This window comes from Podarcis erhardii (genome assembly GCF_964252035.2).
Source record: "Podarcis erhardii genome assembly, chromosome: 9".
NCBI lineage: Eukaryota > Metazoa > Chordata > Lepidosauria > Squamata > Lacertidae > Podarcis > Podarcis erhardii.
In genome coordinates, this window is record NC_138512.1 from 17417853 (window position 1) to 17433964 (window position 16112).

Here is a 16112-nt window from a genome sequence, read left to right on the forward strand (position 1 = left end):
ACACACACACACACAATACTCCCCTGAAATTGAGGCATATTTTGGTGGGTCCTGTTCAGGCAAATACTTCTGCAAGAAATCAAAGGGTAGTTATAGCAATTTTAATTTTAAATACAGTGGTACCTTGGTTTACAATCATAATCCGTTCCGGAGGTCCATTTGTAAACCAAAACAGGTTGCAACCCAAGGCGCACTTTCACCAATGAGGCCTCCCCAAAAAATTTGCTCGTAATAAAAAACAATGGGTTGTAATCCAAAAAAAAAAAAAAAAAAAAAGGTTGCAAACACACACTTCTGGGTTTGACGTGTTTGTAATCCAAAACGTATGCGAACCAAGACATCTGCAAACCAAGGTATCACTGCATAGTAATATTTCAGGAGGTGTGAGTTGGACTCATCTAAGCGATTGCTGCATTTCACCAAAAGTGAAGGTTCTTTATCAGGTGGCACATGTGTAGGGGTTTTCAGACAAACATTTCTCATTGTCCATTTCACATGTCTCTTCTGTTCTCTTCTGGTCCAGAATTAGGAAACGGCACCACCAAGCTGAATTGCCCCCACCTGCCTGCCTTCTTCCATACATTCAGTTCAAGGCTGCCAGATTCCTCTTACTTAGTCTCAGTTTTGCCTTTGTAGAACTCATCAAAAAAGATGGGGACTAAACTGGAATAAATTGCCTCTGCCTCTCATTGACTATGGTCCCACTGACCTTTGAGCTCCATGCTGTCTGTTCTACCACTACCATGGACTGCACAAATCCTCTTTAGCTTTGATTTCATACATTATTTTTTTTCATATCTTGTGCTGTGTTTTCACAGCCTGAGCTGCTGCTGGTGGCTTCTTTGCCTGGTTCATCCTAGATGGGGCATTACTCCTTCTGCCACTCGAAAACCAATCACATAGCCATATAACTGGAAGAATACACCTCAAAGAAGTGTTGGCTGCGGACCTGGGTGACCTTGATTCAAATTGCAAGTCAGTGGTGGCCTTCATCATGATATAATCTCTCACATTCAGTTCTTTGGCAGGGAGTGAGAGCTATCCCATACACATGTGCAGCTGCTGATCTTCTTGAGTATTGGTGGAGGGGAATGAACACTATCATTGCCATTCATTTCAGCTTTGAAATGCCCAACAAGACAATGACAATAATCCACCAACAGCTTACAAATCAATATGGCTACATATTGATACAAAACACCCACCCACCCCACTCACAGACAAAAACAAAGATCACCACAGCCAATCACAAACAAACAACCACACTCTAGGCCAACCCCAACCTCTCTCACCACCAAAGGAACACAAGTGAACAGCACAAGCAACGCTGGCACCAAACCCTACGTACATTAAGCATAATAGATACATTGCCACCCAAACCCCAACCCCACCCATCTTCCCCCCCTCCACCCCCTTTTTCCCCTCCCCCTAATGTCTCAACAAGTGAAACGGATTTGTAAAAATGTTACATGGGAAAAATACGAGAGACATTACACATACTTCTGTAAAACAAGAACGATTTTAATAAAAAAAACCAAAAATCTAAATTTAAATGTGGTCACCAGGATCTTCTAATAAAGTCTCCATCCCCCCCCCCCCCGTTGAGCTGTGTGCAATATTATAGTGTTGTGACCAGTGCACATATTTTGTGGCTGTATACCAATTTGATAACCACTGTTCTTGAGCGTCTGAGAAGCTTATCAAAGATTGTAATTATCCAGTCCTCCTTTTCCTTGTAGAATAATGCAAGCCAGTTAATTTATAAGGTTTGTGCATGATAGAGGCTAGTGTATGTGGGTGCCTGAACACAGTGAGAATTTTAAGCAAACAGGCTCATTCACTCTTAGAGGTGGACATTAACAAAGCAGCATTTTTCTAATGCAGAAATCTATAGGCAAGGTAAATCAGAATCTGCATTAAGTAGACTTCTAATCCTGTAAACAAAATGTAAATTAGAGCGGAATTACAATATTTAATTGCAATTTCATTTATGATCATGGAATTATGGATGTAAAAATATTTTACCCCTAACTTAAACAAAGTGTCACATTCTCTTTATTGAGGCTTACAAACTGTATAACAAGATGACACATTATTATGATCTTTCCTAAGCACCAATAAATATGTACTTAGTAATCAGATTTGTATTTAACAAGTACTTGCTACCCTATTAAATCCAAATTAAACACCGAGTGCATGCAAGGAAAGAAAATGTAAAAGTTCCTAGTGATTGTCAAAAAGTTAGTTTCCCAGAATTAACTTTTTCTTTCTTTCTTGGACTGTTTGTTACACTACATATAACCTCACTCAGATGTTCAGCACAATATAGAAAGAAGTAGCTAAAAACCCAGTGCCTCTTCCCAGTACTCCATTACTGTTGTTTCTTATTACAATTTTTTGCCCACCATTCACCATAGGTTCCCAGGGCAGGTTACAGCAAGATAGAATTCAGTTTTTAAAACAGTTCAAACGAATTCCAGTCACAGAAATAGGGTAGGTTCCCCCCCCCCCAAAAAAAAGCAGGTGCCAAAGTCCAGCATAAAAAGGTGTGCCTTTGTCATCAAAAAGCAAACTACATAATGAAATAGCCCGATGCCCACACTATATCAAAGGGGTCCACAGCTTAGGGGCTGCCACAAAGAATGCCCTCTTCCAAGCTGCTACTTTCTGAATTTCTGAGGACCACAGAACTACCAAGAGGACTCCCTCTGCTGAACTTAAGACCCAAGGTGGTCTTTAGGGATGGAGGTGGTCTTTCAGATATCTGGGGCTGACGTCATTTAGAGCTTTAATTATTAGTGGTCCCTTACCTTTCCTGCCCCGACCTGGCCACAGTGATCCGTGCGAGGGTTATCTCCAGGCTTGACTACTGTAATTCGCTCTACGCGGGGCTGCCCTTGAAGCTGTCCCAGAAACTCCAGCGGGTGCAGAATGCTGCAGCGAGGCTCCTCACGGGGTCTCTGCCATGGGAGCATATTCACCCAGTGCTTTTCCAGCTGCACTGGCTCCCGGTGGAGTACAGGGTCAGATTTAAGGTGCTGGTTTTGACCTTTAAAGCCCTTCATGGCCTAGGACCCTTGTACCTACGGGACCGCCTCTCTTGGTATGCCCCACAGAGAGCCTCAAGGTCCATAAATAGCAACACCCTAGTGGTCCCGGGCCCTAAGGAAGTTAGATTAGTTTCAACCAGAACCAGGGCCTTTTCAACTCTGGCTCCGGCTTGGTGGAACGCTCTGCCTCATGAGACCAGGGCCCTGCAGGATCTGATTTCTATCCACAGGGCTTGTAAGACAGAGCTGTTCCGCCTGGCCTTCCGCTTGGAGCCAATTTGATTCCCTCCCCCTCTTTCTTTTTCCTTTTTCCTTTCTCCTCCTGTGATGAGGCTGCATTTTAATATTTTAATGTTTCAATATTTTAATGTTGTATTTTAATCTTGTTTTTAAGTTGTATTCATTCAACTTGTTTTTATTATTGCTTGTTAGCCGCCCTGAGGCTGGCCTTGGCTGGGGAGGGCGGGGTATAAATAAATATTACTATTATTATTAATGTGAACACTTTGAATTGGGCCGTGAAACAAACTGGCAGTGGTAGCCAATGCAGCTGTTTTTAAACAGTGGTTATGTATGTTTTAAGTGCAGAAATCCCTGATACCTTTCAGTTTGGAGCAGAAGTCAAACTACTTGCCATATTTTTCCATCTATAAGACAACCCTATGTATAAGACGCCCCCTATTTTGGGGGACTCTGATTTAAGAAAATGAGGGAAGAGCTATCCATGTATAAGATGCCCCCAAATTTTGGACATTGTTTTTTTAGGGAGAAAACCTAGTCTTATACATGGAAAAACATGGTAAATTGTCGCTTCAGATCTCCCACACATCATGCACTCAGTTGCATTCAGAAGCCTCATGCTGCATGGACTTGCATGCAAACTACTTCTAGTTTTAATGATTCAAAAAGCTGAACTAAATAAAAATGCACAACAGAAATGACCCAAGTTGGAGCAGAGACTCCTGTCTTTGATATTATCCCACCACCACAGAAGCTTTGTGAACACCACAGAAGACCTCAAGGTCTGCATGTTGGTGATGGCTGGATCGGACCATAGAACCCTTTTAGTGCAGGGATGACTAACCCGTAGCCCTCCAGATGTTCTGTATGTCCCATTTTCTCTAGCCACTGACCAAGTTAGCAACCCCTGTTTTAGTGGATTATGCTGTCATCCAAAGTAATTGATGGCATCCATATGAATGTTAGGTTGTCCAGATTGGAAGCTCTGGATTTTTAGCTAAAGAGCAATGAAAGATAAGTTCAAGCTCCCAAAATAGAAGCTTTCTAATTAGATAAGCTAAATTAGCAAAGCAAGTAAAGCAATAATACTGATGCAAATGTTAATGTCAGTTGTGAATGAGACAACAAAGAACCTAAACGATTCTTTGAAGTCAGAGAAGCAAGAGACAATGGAAAGGATTAGTGTCTGAGCCGGAAAAAAATTCTAGTTCAAAGTGGGTGAAGTGTTATCAAAGTCTTTCAGGGTCAAAGTACAAAATGTTTTCCATTTTCTCCAAAGTGTGATATTATCATCTGAACAGCTACAGGGTTTATACCTCTCCTGTTTCGAAAAATGCATGGGCGCCACATATATAGTCCCCTGAAAACAACTGTGTAAGAGTTGCAGCAAATAACAAATATAATAAGAATAAGAATAAGAATAAGAATAAGAATAATTTATTAATATCCTGCCCATCTGGCTGGGTTTCCCCAGCTACTCTGGGTGGCTTCCATCACAATATTAAAATACAATAATTCATCAAATATTACAAGCTTCCCTAAACACCTTGTATGTCACTTTCATTTGCTCTCAGTGGTGAAAACAAGCTGAGGTCAGACAGCTTGTTATGGTGACTGTTTTGAGACATAGCAGCTTGTCATTATAAAGCAAGGAGTTAGTTTTCCACGTATTAACGAAGATCTAGAATACCATTCTGAACATTCACATTCATAGAACACTCAGTCTTGGTTCACCCATGCGCACTGGTCACCAAATGACTGTGCCATCAAACCATGTCCTCAGAGCTACCTCGTAGGGGCTTTGGGGGCTTTGGCCCCCACAATAAAATATATGGGGGGGACGGGCCCCCACAAAGTTGATGGGTATTCACAGTCAAATGGTGTGGGTGCACTGTGTCATGTAATCGATTTATGTGGCGCGGGGCTTACCTAGGCCTCCACAATATTTTATTCAAGTTGGTACCCCTGAACCATGGCACTTTTGAATGTGTTGTCCTAAACAAAAATCTACCACATCATCTTTCGTCAGGTGTAATGCTCTTCAGTGGATACACATTAATAAAGTGATGAGAATTCCAAATGCCCAGTTTATTGAGCATTCATCCTGATTTTTTTGCAGGGAGATTAGACAATGTTTGCTATTTAATATGCATACAGTCATCCCACAGGGCTCAAACCAAGTCACGGCAGCGTCCCAACCCTGTATCTGTTTTCAAATGGATACACTTCAGGGTAGTGAAGAATCAATGTGCAATGAGATTTTATATTTAGAATGAAACCAGTTTCTCAGTAAGCACTTTTTACAAGCAAAAAAACATGCAAGAGATCTGGATTGTGTGACGACTGTGTACACAAAACAAGTGCTCAGTTACCACTGATTTTAGAATAAAATGTCGTGTGTACACAGTCTATGACTAAATTGACTCCATCAGATTGGTATTTCCTGTATTGGGCATCATTTCCCTCTGATATCAGTGACTTTTTCTAAAAGCTTCACCAAAGAAATTCCAAGATTTTCTGTTTTTGGAGAGAATCCTGAACCACATCTCCGAAATGCAGGCTGTTCTATATATGTCTTGTTTACTTGTGTAAATGAAATCTCTACTTACCAAAAATGACAATCTCCTGAATGCTAATTGTCATTTCGTGAATAAGTGTTATGTTTCGTGTTGCACGCAGGAGAAGAAAAAAATGGCACTTCAGCTTGCTATTGTTATGTTCATGTAGGTTGCCAAGATGATCATGAGGCGCAATAAGGCATTCTCTTTATCATCCAAAGAACAAGGACGGGAATGAGATGACTGCTTTTCCGTGTCAGTTAAAATCATTCATGCAGTTTTGGCCTTGTACGCGATCAAAATAAAGCTTGTAACAGACGTTTTATCTTTTTAAAGGCATATAACAGTCCTTACTTTTCAGCTTTTTGTTTCTTCCTCATTAAAAACCCTGAAAGCATAATTATGCTTAACACATTTTACCTGTGACATATTTATGAAAGACAACATCAACAAAGTATAGGCACAGCATGGATTCTGGCAGGATTGAGGCAGGAATGAGGAGCCTGTGGCTCACTAAATGTTACTAGACTACAACTCCCATCATCCCTGACAATCAGCCCTGTTGATTGGGGATAATGTAAGTTGGAGCCCAGAAACACCTGGACTTCACAGGTTACCCATTAGTGGATTAAAGAGTGCAATCCATCAAAATTTATGGATTCTTCAGTCTCATTAAAATCAATTACTGTCAAGGAGGGGAAAGAAATTCAGTCTAGGTATCATTGAAACAATGGAGGCAGTGAGAGTTTTTACTTTCTTGGGCTTCATTATCACTGCAGATGGTGAGAGCAGCCACGAAATTAAAAGACGCCTGCTTTTTGGAAGAAAAGCAATGACAAACCTAGACAGCATCTTAAAAAGTAGAGACATCACCTTGCCAACAAAGGTCCGTATGGTAAAAGCTATGGTTTTCCCAGTAGTGATGTATGGAAATGAAAGCTGGACCATAAAGAAGGCTGATCGCCGAAGAATTGATGCTTTTGAATTATGGTGCTGGAGGAGACTCTTGAGAGTCCCATGGACTGCAAGAAGATCAAACGCATCCATTCTTAAGGAAATCAGCCCTGAGTGCTCACTGGAAGGACAGATCCTGAAGCTGAGGCTCCAGTACTTTGGCCACCTTATGAGAAGAGAAGACTCCCTGGAAAAGACCCTGATGTTGGGAAAGATGGAGGGCACAAGGAGAAGGGGACGACAGAGGACGAGATGGTTGGACAGTGTTCTCAAAGCTACCAGCATGAGTTTGACCAAACTGTGGGAGGCAGTGGAAGACAGAAGTGCCTGGCGTACTCTGGTCCACGGGGTCACGAAGAGTCGGACACGACTAAACGACTAAACGACTAAATCATTGAAAGCTGGCTCTATCAAATGAGGATTTTCCAAAACAATATGCAAACTGAAGCACAGCTTTCCTTCAAAATTCACACTTTGTAAAATTCTGTGATGCAGTTCACCAGCTAAGCAATCTTTACGAAAATGCATATATGAGACGAAGGGTGCATAAAAATGAATATACTAGTGAAAATACCACACAGAATGCCTTATATTAATGGAAATTGCTTGCAGAAATGTGCCCATTTGTTAAAACTGCATATACAAATGTGCCCACTGGGAGAAATTCACTGGGAGAAATTCATTGTGGTGAATTTCATGAGGATTTTAAAAAATCACGAATTGCTGCAAAATGTGGAGAAGTGAATTTAAGATGGGAAAAATGACAAGCCGAGAAAATCGAAATTGACATATCCTTCCCCCGTATTTGGCCAGTACAATTCTAACCATCTAATCACCTCAATGAAGACTTATATTTTGAAGTCCCCTCCCTTCCAGTCAAATTAGACAATGAAAAGAATACGTTGGCAAAACGAATAAGCATCTTTCTAGAGGGTAAATCCTTGTTTTGTTACTGTTGCTTATTTCCAGAACGATATTTTCTCAAGCAAACTGGAGCAGGACGGCTTTTGTGCCTGCCAAAAATTTCTCAGGAAGCAGAGCAGGTTTCAGGGATTTGCATTCTTGAGTGCAGGAGACTGAGGAAACTGTCTGCTTTAGTGCCGTCCACAGCAGCAGGAGATGACAACAGTGGCTGTAGCAGTGGCATGAAGCCAGTTTTTCAATTTAGAAATGAAACTGAGCATATGGAGTACTAATTAGGCTTTTCCTCATTTGACCAGAATAGATCCAACTGGGCAGCATCAGTAGAGATACTGTACAGGCAGAAAAATGCAAGGTGCCATTTAGGAAAGACCTTTTAAAAAGCACACCAGCAACATGAATTCCCCTCTAAATCAGGCATGCTCAACTTACAAGCAACCGTGCCAAACTCACCCTTGCATGATGACCTACCAGGAGCACAAAAAATGTCCTAGCTTCATTGGCTGCATGGGACTTCAACATCTATGCCAAGAGGTCATGGAAGGCCCCGATACATGCATTGGGTTTGGTGGGACACATGTCAGACCACCCAGTCCAAATGGCCTTGAGGAAGGGTTTATTCTTCACCTTTAAAGCAGGGATGGGAAACATTTTTTTATCCCATGGGGCCACATTTCCATCTGGGCAACGTTCCAGGGGCCATAGGCCAATGTACTGCAAAAACAGGCAGAGCAGCAAATGTGCATGTTGCAAGCAATTTTCAATCTCTCTATTCTCCACCCTCGCAAGCAAAAGGTATTATCAGGGTTCAGGGACACACTCCAACCATGCAAAAAGACACAAGGAGGGCATAAAGCAGTGTGGAATGCAGCCTGGGAAAATGAGATACAGCCAGATAGAGAGACTTGGGGCCACAATTGGCACACAGGCCTGAAGTTTTCTAGTCCTGCTTTCAAATGAAGTTGCTCACTATGATTTCCCCCTGCCGCCACCACTTTTTAAAGGTTAAGTTAAAGGACCCCTGACAGTTAAGTCCAGTTGCAAACGACTCTGAGGTTGCGGCGCTCATCTCGCTTTACAGGCCGAGGGAGCCGGTGTTTGTCCTCAGACAGTTTTTCCGGGTCATGTGGCCAGCATGACTAAGCCGCTTCTGGCGAAACCAGCGCACGGAAACGCCGTTTACCTTCCCACCGGAGCGGTACCTATTTATCTACTTACATTTTGGGTATGCTTTCAAAATGCTAAGTTGGCAGGAGCTGGGACCGAGCAATGGGAGCTCACCCCATCACGGTGAGAGAGGCTTGGGGCCACAATTGGCCCACAGACCTGAAGTTTTCTAGTTCTGCTTTCAAATGAAGTTGCTCACTGTGATGTCCCCCCCCCCACCTTGTACCCAGCCCTCAATCTACAGAAGTAAATCTCTTAATTTATCTCCAAAGATATGCAAACTGAGAAAGTAGGCTGGTATTTACAGTGCCTCATTCTGGCGTATTCTATTTCTTCATGATCAATCATTCCACAATAGGATGATTGCACTAAAGTAAGCAGCAAGCAGCCCGTGGACGACATTCATCTCATGAAACACTAAATCTTGTCATTTCCCTCTTTTCAATTCATCCTCCTTCTGATTCTCTTTCAGAAATGCTGGTTCAAGTATTTCTCATTCTGATTATTTCACACAGTTCCAGCTGGTATTCTCCTTGGCAGGTTAGTTTTGAATGTGCAGGGTTGATGATCATCATCATGATCTTGAGACAGCTAAGAAGTTCTGTATTTATCTACTTTATATTTTGAGAAGTTGTTTATTTGCTAGGCATTTGGACACCTCTTAAGTTACCACAATCAACTTTTGTATGGTGGTTCCTGAGAGCAGTAAGTCCATTTTCATCTATGTTTGGATACAATTGGACACTATTTTGAATCCAGTGGATGGAGTGACCTTTTCAAAACTGCTTTGATTTTAACAGCTGATTTCACAACTGCACTGATTTTTTGGCTGCTTGAGTTCCTGAACAATGCCAGGTATGCAGTTATTAATTATATTATAATGTCAGGGATGGCCAGTATTTGCCCTCCCTTGTGGGATAGCAGCATGGTGGAGGGACTGTCAGGAACGTGCCCCCCCCCCCGAGCGCAGGAGAAGAGCTAGACTCAGAAATCGAACTAAACAAACGAGGGCCAGACTTTGCAGATGAGAGCTGGCTGTCAGAGTCGAGAAAGGGCAGTTCAACCCCCCTTTCGGGGAAAACTCTGTTAGCTCTCAAGATGAAGAAGAATTGGAAGACAGCCAGAGCGTTGCTAGGCAATCAGCAGATAAGCAGAGGTCTGAGTCTGGGTCGAGTTGCAGTGTGAAGGGAGCAGGCCAGCTTCACAGTCCTCAGGCTAGGAGTCTGGATAAGATCAGATGGCAACAGAAGGGCAAGAGGGGAAAGGCGGGTTTCGCATCCTTCCTGCTGTGGGAGGGGCGAAATTTCAGACTGACCAACTAATGTAAATGTGAGCAGGCGAGAGGCCGTATGTACATAAAACTGCCGGAGAGTTATTACTTCTTATCAGGGCTTGATTGTCTGCAGTGGCGTAGCGTGGGTTGTCAGCACCCGGGGCAAGGCAAGTAATTTGCGCCCCCTAACCCATGGATTTGCGCCCCCAACCCGTGGATTTGCGCCCCCTAACCCGTGGATTTGCCCTAACCCCAGATGTTGCGCCCGGTGCGGCCGGCCCCCCCTGCACCCCCCACGCTACGCCACTGATTGTCTGCCAGATATCATTAGACCAATTGAGACAGCGGTAGTGACAAAATGTTAAAGACCACTTCCCTTGTGTCATGTCCCAATCTGACTCCACCCTCCCATGCCAACTATTTGTTAAACGAGTAGGGAATCTGTGTACAACTCCCATCATCTCTGACTCTTGGCCTACTGTGGATAGGAATTGAAGTCCAACAACACCTGGAGAGACACAGGCAAGTGTACAATGCAAACATCAAATCTAGGATAGCCCTTAGCATCACTCTGTTCTCTAGACAGTGAGTCAGAAAAATGCATTTTATGGTACACATATGTCGTCCCGACAAGGAGGATGTAACATTAAACAAGGAACTGAGAAATGCAATCCAGGAATGCTTCAACCTTCACTGAATTTTGTCTTTGGTCCTGGCCACTGCTGGCATGTGGCTTCCTATGAATTACCCTTGAAAGAATGTGACCCCCAACAGAACAAAATGTTCCCCAATTCCTGGAATTAAAGTGCAGAGTAAGGTAAAGGACCCCTGGATGGTTAAGTCCAGTGAAAGGCGACTATGGGGTTGCGACGCTCATCTTGCCTCTCAGGCCAATGGCGTTCACCCATATACATCTTTCCGGGTCATGTGGCCAGCATGACTAAACCGCTTCTGGCACAATGGGACACTGTGACGGAAACCAGAGTGCACAGAAACACCGTTTACCTTCCCTCCACAGTGGTACCTATTTATCTACTTGCACTGGCATGCTTTCGAACTGCTAGGTTGGCAGGAGCTGGGACAGAGCAACGAGAGCTCACCCCATTGCAGGGGTTCGAACCACTGGCATTCTGATTAGCAAGCCCAAGAGGGTCAGTTGTTTAGACCACAGCACCACCTATGCCCCAAAGTGTAGAGTACAGTAAGCCCTCAATTTATGAACATTTAACTTGTGTGCATTCAGCTTTACATGCTTGGCAAAAAGAATTAAAAGGGGGCGCAGAAGGGGGGGGAGACAATACCACCTGGCATTGCACCCAGTGTGTTTTGACTACACGTGATTTTGGCTTTAGGCACTATCCCCTGGAACATATCCCCCATGTAAGTTGTAGGTTTACATCTGGTTGGCACCAGATTGGATAATGCTGCTCTACTCTTACAGCATGAAATAATTCTCCATTCTTTTTGAGAGAAACTATGGACTACATTTTGATCCTAACTTGATCAATAGAATTCTCCCCAGATTTTGGGGGGTCTTTACTGATGTTCTGGAGTTTCCTGGTAGGGATGTTGAAGGGGCCATCATGGTTCTAATCCAGAGCACTATCATGGACATGCAGATTTGCTGTCTCCCTTGAAAGAGTGGAATGATTTGAGCATATAAGCAGGCAGAAAGTTACTTTTTCTCCCTTAATTGCAAGAATTTTATCTGAACCAAAGCCCAAAGTCTTTCATAAAGTCTGAGAAAATGACACAGGAGTATCACGTTATTAAATCAATCCTTGCATCAATTTCTCTTTAGTGCACAGTGTCACTTTTTATTCTGACAGCTTGTTGTTTCAGATCCTGGCTGGAACCGAGTGAAAAATGTAGTGATAAAAGGGAAAGCTGGAAATGATATATAGCCCTTTACTTAAGTTCTGCTTTGTGCTTTAATTAGGAATCTTACTAAGGCCTACACTTTGAAAGGCCATATTTTATTTCATGTTTTCACAAATTCGTTCTGCATAAACTGTTGGATTGTGAGGTTTGGATGGAAAGATACTTTGTAGCATCTTTTTAAACACATCAGACAATGTCTGGTGTTTAACTCTCAGGCTTCTGCCAAACTTTGCTGTGTAAATGGAAAACATTTGATGCTGCTGTATTGAAATAAATCAGGATAAATCAGGATAGTACTACTTACTTTTATAATTATCCCATAGTATCAGACATTCTTGTATTTCTTTCATATTGCATGACCACTGGGAGAACAAAACAGCCCAGGTGGATCTCTCAGGATTTGGTAGGACAAAATTTGTGGACAGCAAGGATCTGCCCATGCATTAAAACTTCAAGCTACATTAAGCTTTCTCAATCTCACTTCTAGATCAATTAATGGCCACACACAACCCTACCACATGATTTTCTTCTTCTGATTTAGGTGCCCTTGAATTTCAGTCTAAATGGAGCTGACGTCCCCAAGATATTCAGGCTTCATAACTAGTGCCAATGAGGGGTGTTCAGGTGTTGAGTGTTCCTTGTTTAGTTGGTCTTTAATAGTAGTTGGCTTCTATTGATGGAGGGCTCAGCAATTGCAATTAGGGTTTCAGCAAACTCAGAAGAAAAATGGAAACAGGAACAGAATTTGCTTATTTGCCGCATGTCCAAATCCTGGAAGAATGTAGTATATAACTTAAATACTTGAAATATATTGAAGAAAGATGAATCAACATTTTATCCCTTTTCCAAAAATCATATAGGAATATGGGTGATGCATTCACCTAACAGCATTCATTATTTTTATTTTTTAATGCTTGATTCAACCAAATTGTGCTTGTGGGAGCCAGTGGTCTCCCCATGTTACCTTCATACCTTCCCCAAATCTTCTTGGGACAACCCTTAAACAGAGCAGAGGGAGGAAATGAGTGGCCGTTCTGTCTGGCAAGCAGTTACCTTTGCACAATGTTGAATTCCACCCATAATAGCTTTATCTTAATAGTTGTTTTTTTTGTTGTTGTTTTTTGGAGCCAAATCAAATTGATGGCATTTTATTTTTTTATTTTTTATAAATATTTATTAAGGTTTTTAAATATAAATGCACACATAATAAACAATCTTACTTCTTTCACAACAAATTCATCACTTCTTTGGACTCCCTCACGTCTCCCGCTCCCATTTACATCGTTAAAAAAAAAAAAAATTTTCCAAACAAATTATCAACTTGTTTACAATCTCATGTCCACTCATTCACATATAATCTAGCGCTTCTTCCAAAAAATTTTATATTTTCTTTAGTCTCACTTATCATCAAATTTAAATCTAGTTTAGTGGTGACCAGTTTTTTATAATCTAGCATCTTTCTTAACATTCAACCAAATTACAATGTTTTTGTAGATACATCTTGAATTTCTCCCAGTCTTCCTCCAACTTCTCTTCTCCCAGATCACGGATTCTGCCGGTCATCTCGGCCAGTTGCATATAGTCCATCAGCTGCATCTGCCACTCTTCCAGTGTGGGTAGATCTTGAGTTTTCCAGTTTTTTGCGATGAGAATCCTTGCTGCCGTTGTTGCATACATAAAAAATGTTCGATCCTTCTTTAACACCTTCTGGCCGACAATGCCCACTTTATCTTAATAGTTAGTAACAAGCTATTAGGAGAAAAACAGCCAGCATGCAAGAAAGAAATGCATGTTTGAAAATAAAATTTAAAAAGCTTGCCTTCTTTCTTCATCCTGTCTCTCCCCGCTTAAAGAATATAAAACTTTGAAATGTTCCCATTGCATGCAGTCTATGCTCTATTTGTGGTTTGATATGTGAATGACAGGGATGGAAACAATATAAACAAACTCTGGATAAAGGCTCAGTCAGTGAAAGTTTTGAGTTCCGTGAAGATGCAGTGGTCCATGAACAGAAACATTTCCCCCCCTTCACGGCTGATCATATGGCTGAATTTTTAAACTGTAGGCAAGAATCTAAGTTCACCTTTAAGGACATTCTGCAAGTTAAAAACTAGCAAAGGAAGTGAGAAAGCCTTTTCACCCTGAAGTCTTAGTTCTATAAACCCCTTCTTGTCAGGCCGCAGTGCATTATGAAGACTTTATTTCAGTACTCTGTTGCTGAATGTGCTTCTGCTGCGGACTGCTTTTGGGGGGTATTATGGGAATTTATGGATATCTACTTATTATTTTTGCAATATTCTCATGAACCAAGTGAGGGTCACTAAGAAGTAGCTTCTAGAGCTGCATTTTAACCCACAACAATTAGCACTTAACCTGCTGTTAAAAACAGAGGTTCAGGCCCAAGTCTATTTTCCAGAAGAACCTGAAGAACAAGGTGAAGTACAAATGTATAAATATATGAAATTAAAGGTTCTCATCATGGATCTGCATGTGTCTGAGAAATATGGGTTGTTGTTTTTTTGAGAGGATAGCAATCATCTCATTTAAACTTGTGGTAAAAAGTATAACTGCATTTGTCAGGAATTGCGACATCTCTCCAATGAGGCCTTTAAGCCCAAACAAGAATATCAAAATGACCGCTCCCCACATAAAACCGGGGGCGCCCTTTGCGTGGACACGCGCAGCCCCTGGATCTGGAGCGGCTCCATCAGCATAGGCTTGACTTTGCCTTCCCTCAGGTGGGATACCTGGAGGTCTCCGCCTACCTCAGTCAGTTGTCCAATCCCACCTGGGGGAAGCGTTGCCAAGGAGACCAGGCCAGGTAGGGGAGGGATTACCTGCCCACACAATAGAGGGAGGCTCTTACCTGGGAATCCTCATTTGGCACCCTTCTTTTTAAACTCAGAATATAGATGCAGACCTATTTTATGACCAGATTGGGGGCTTTCAGAAAGCACACTTTGCTCCAGAGCCAAAATGAGAAACTTCTGTCCCTTTTATCTAGTAAGGTTCTTGAAACATCTGACCCAGTCTATGCCTTCAACACTGTTAAATGTCTTTTCAATTCACCACCACCAGAATGAAGACGTAAGGAAAATAAGTTGGGTAAAAGAGTCAAGGCTATCTTACCTAAAGTTCTGCAGCAGGAAATAAACATGCATGAACAGCAGCTTGTTCTAGGAAGTGGCCGATGCTCGTTCACCTTTGGTTCCAAACTTGGGCAAACCTGCCTGGCTCAAGGCTGTGTCTAGTCCAGGGATGGGGGACTTCTGACCTGCAGGCCAAACTTTGATCACTAGGCCTCCCCAATTGGTCTGCAAGGCTGTTTGGGGCGTGCCATGCCTGCCATACCCCCCCTTACCTGATGTGTTTGGAGCAGTTAAGGGCGGAGCTTCAAAGTAACAATCAAGAACTTTAAGTGAGCTCCTGGCTGTTCTTTTGCTGGAGCAAGACATGCCCTCCATGGCCCATCAACTTACTGGTGGTAAGAATGTCCCTAACCCCGGAAGAGGAGAGCGGTTTCCAGTGAAACCACTTTTAAAATGGAGGGGAGGAATCTCCATTTTTAGCAGTGGTTTCCCCCTCCCAGTGCTGCTCCTTTAATCTCCAAAATCTGTTTAGAAAGTTTAAAGGGGCTTTCAAACAGGCCAGTGCTGTGCTTTAAAACAGAGTGATCCCCTCCCCGCAAAATCTATACAGACTTCCCAGGCAGCAACTCCCCTGAAGCCCAAACAGTCCGTACCATGGACAGCTGGGTTGGTGTGCCAAATGCAGCTGAGGAGGAACAGATGGCAAAGATGTTTATACCAACCTTACCCCTTCTGATTGGCTGTGTGTACAGTGGCACCTCGGGTTAAGTACTTAATTCATTCCGGAGGTCCGTTCTTAACCTGAAACTGTTCTTAACCTGAAGCACCACTTTAGCTAATGGGGCCTCCTGCTGCTGCCGTGCCACCAGAGTTCTTAACTCGAGGTACTATTTCTGGGTTAGCAGAGTCTGTAACCTGAAGCGTATGTAACCCGAGGTACCACTGTACAGCTGAGTGGATGGGAAGGTAGCCCCACTAG

The 16112-nt window shown here is 42.6% G+C and overlaps 1 long non-coding RNA gene across 3 annotated transcripts in view; it reads right to left on the bottom strand.

Moving 5' to 3' along the window:
- LOC309349710 overlaps positions 1 to 16112 on the bottom strand; it is a 41445-nt gene that overhangs the window by 3978 nt on the left and 21355 nt on the right. For 2 of the 3 annotated variants that reach the window (XR_014160119.1, XR_014160120.1), the window contains exon 4: positions 12349 to 12406. This is a non-coding gene — a long non-coding RNA (uncharacterized lncRNA). Of the gene's footprint in view, positions 1 to 11690; positions 11796 to 12348; positions 12407 to 16112 lie in introns of those variants that run through there. The other variant, XR_014160121.1, reaches the window with a different exon arrangement.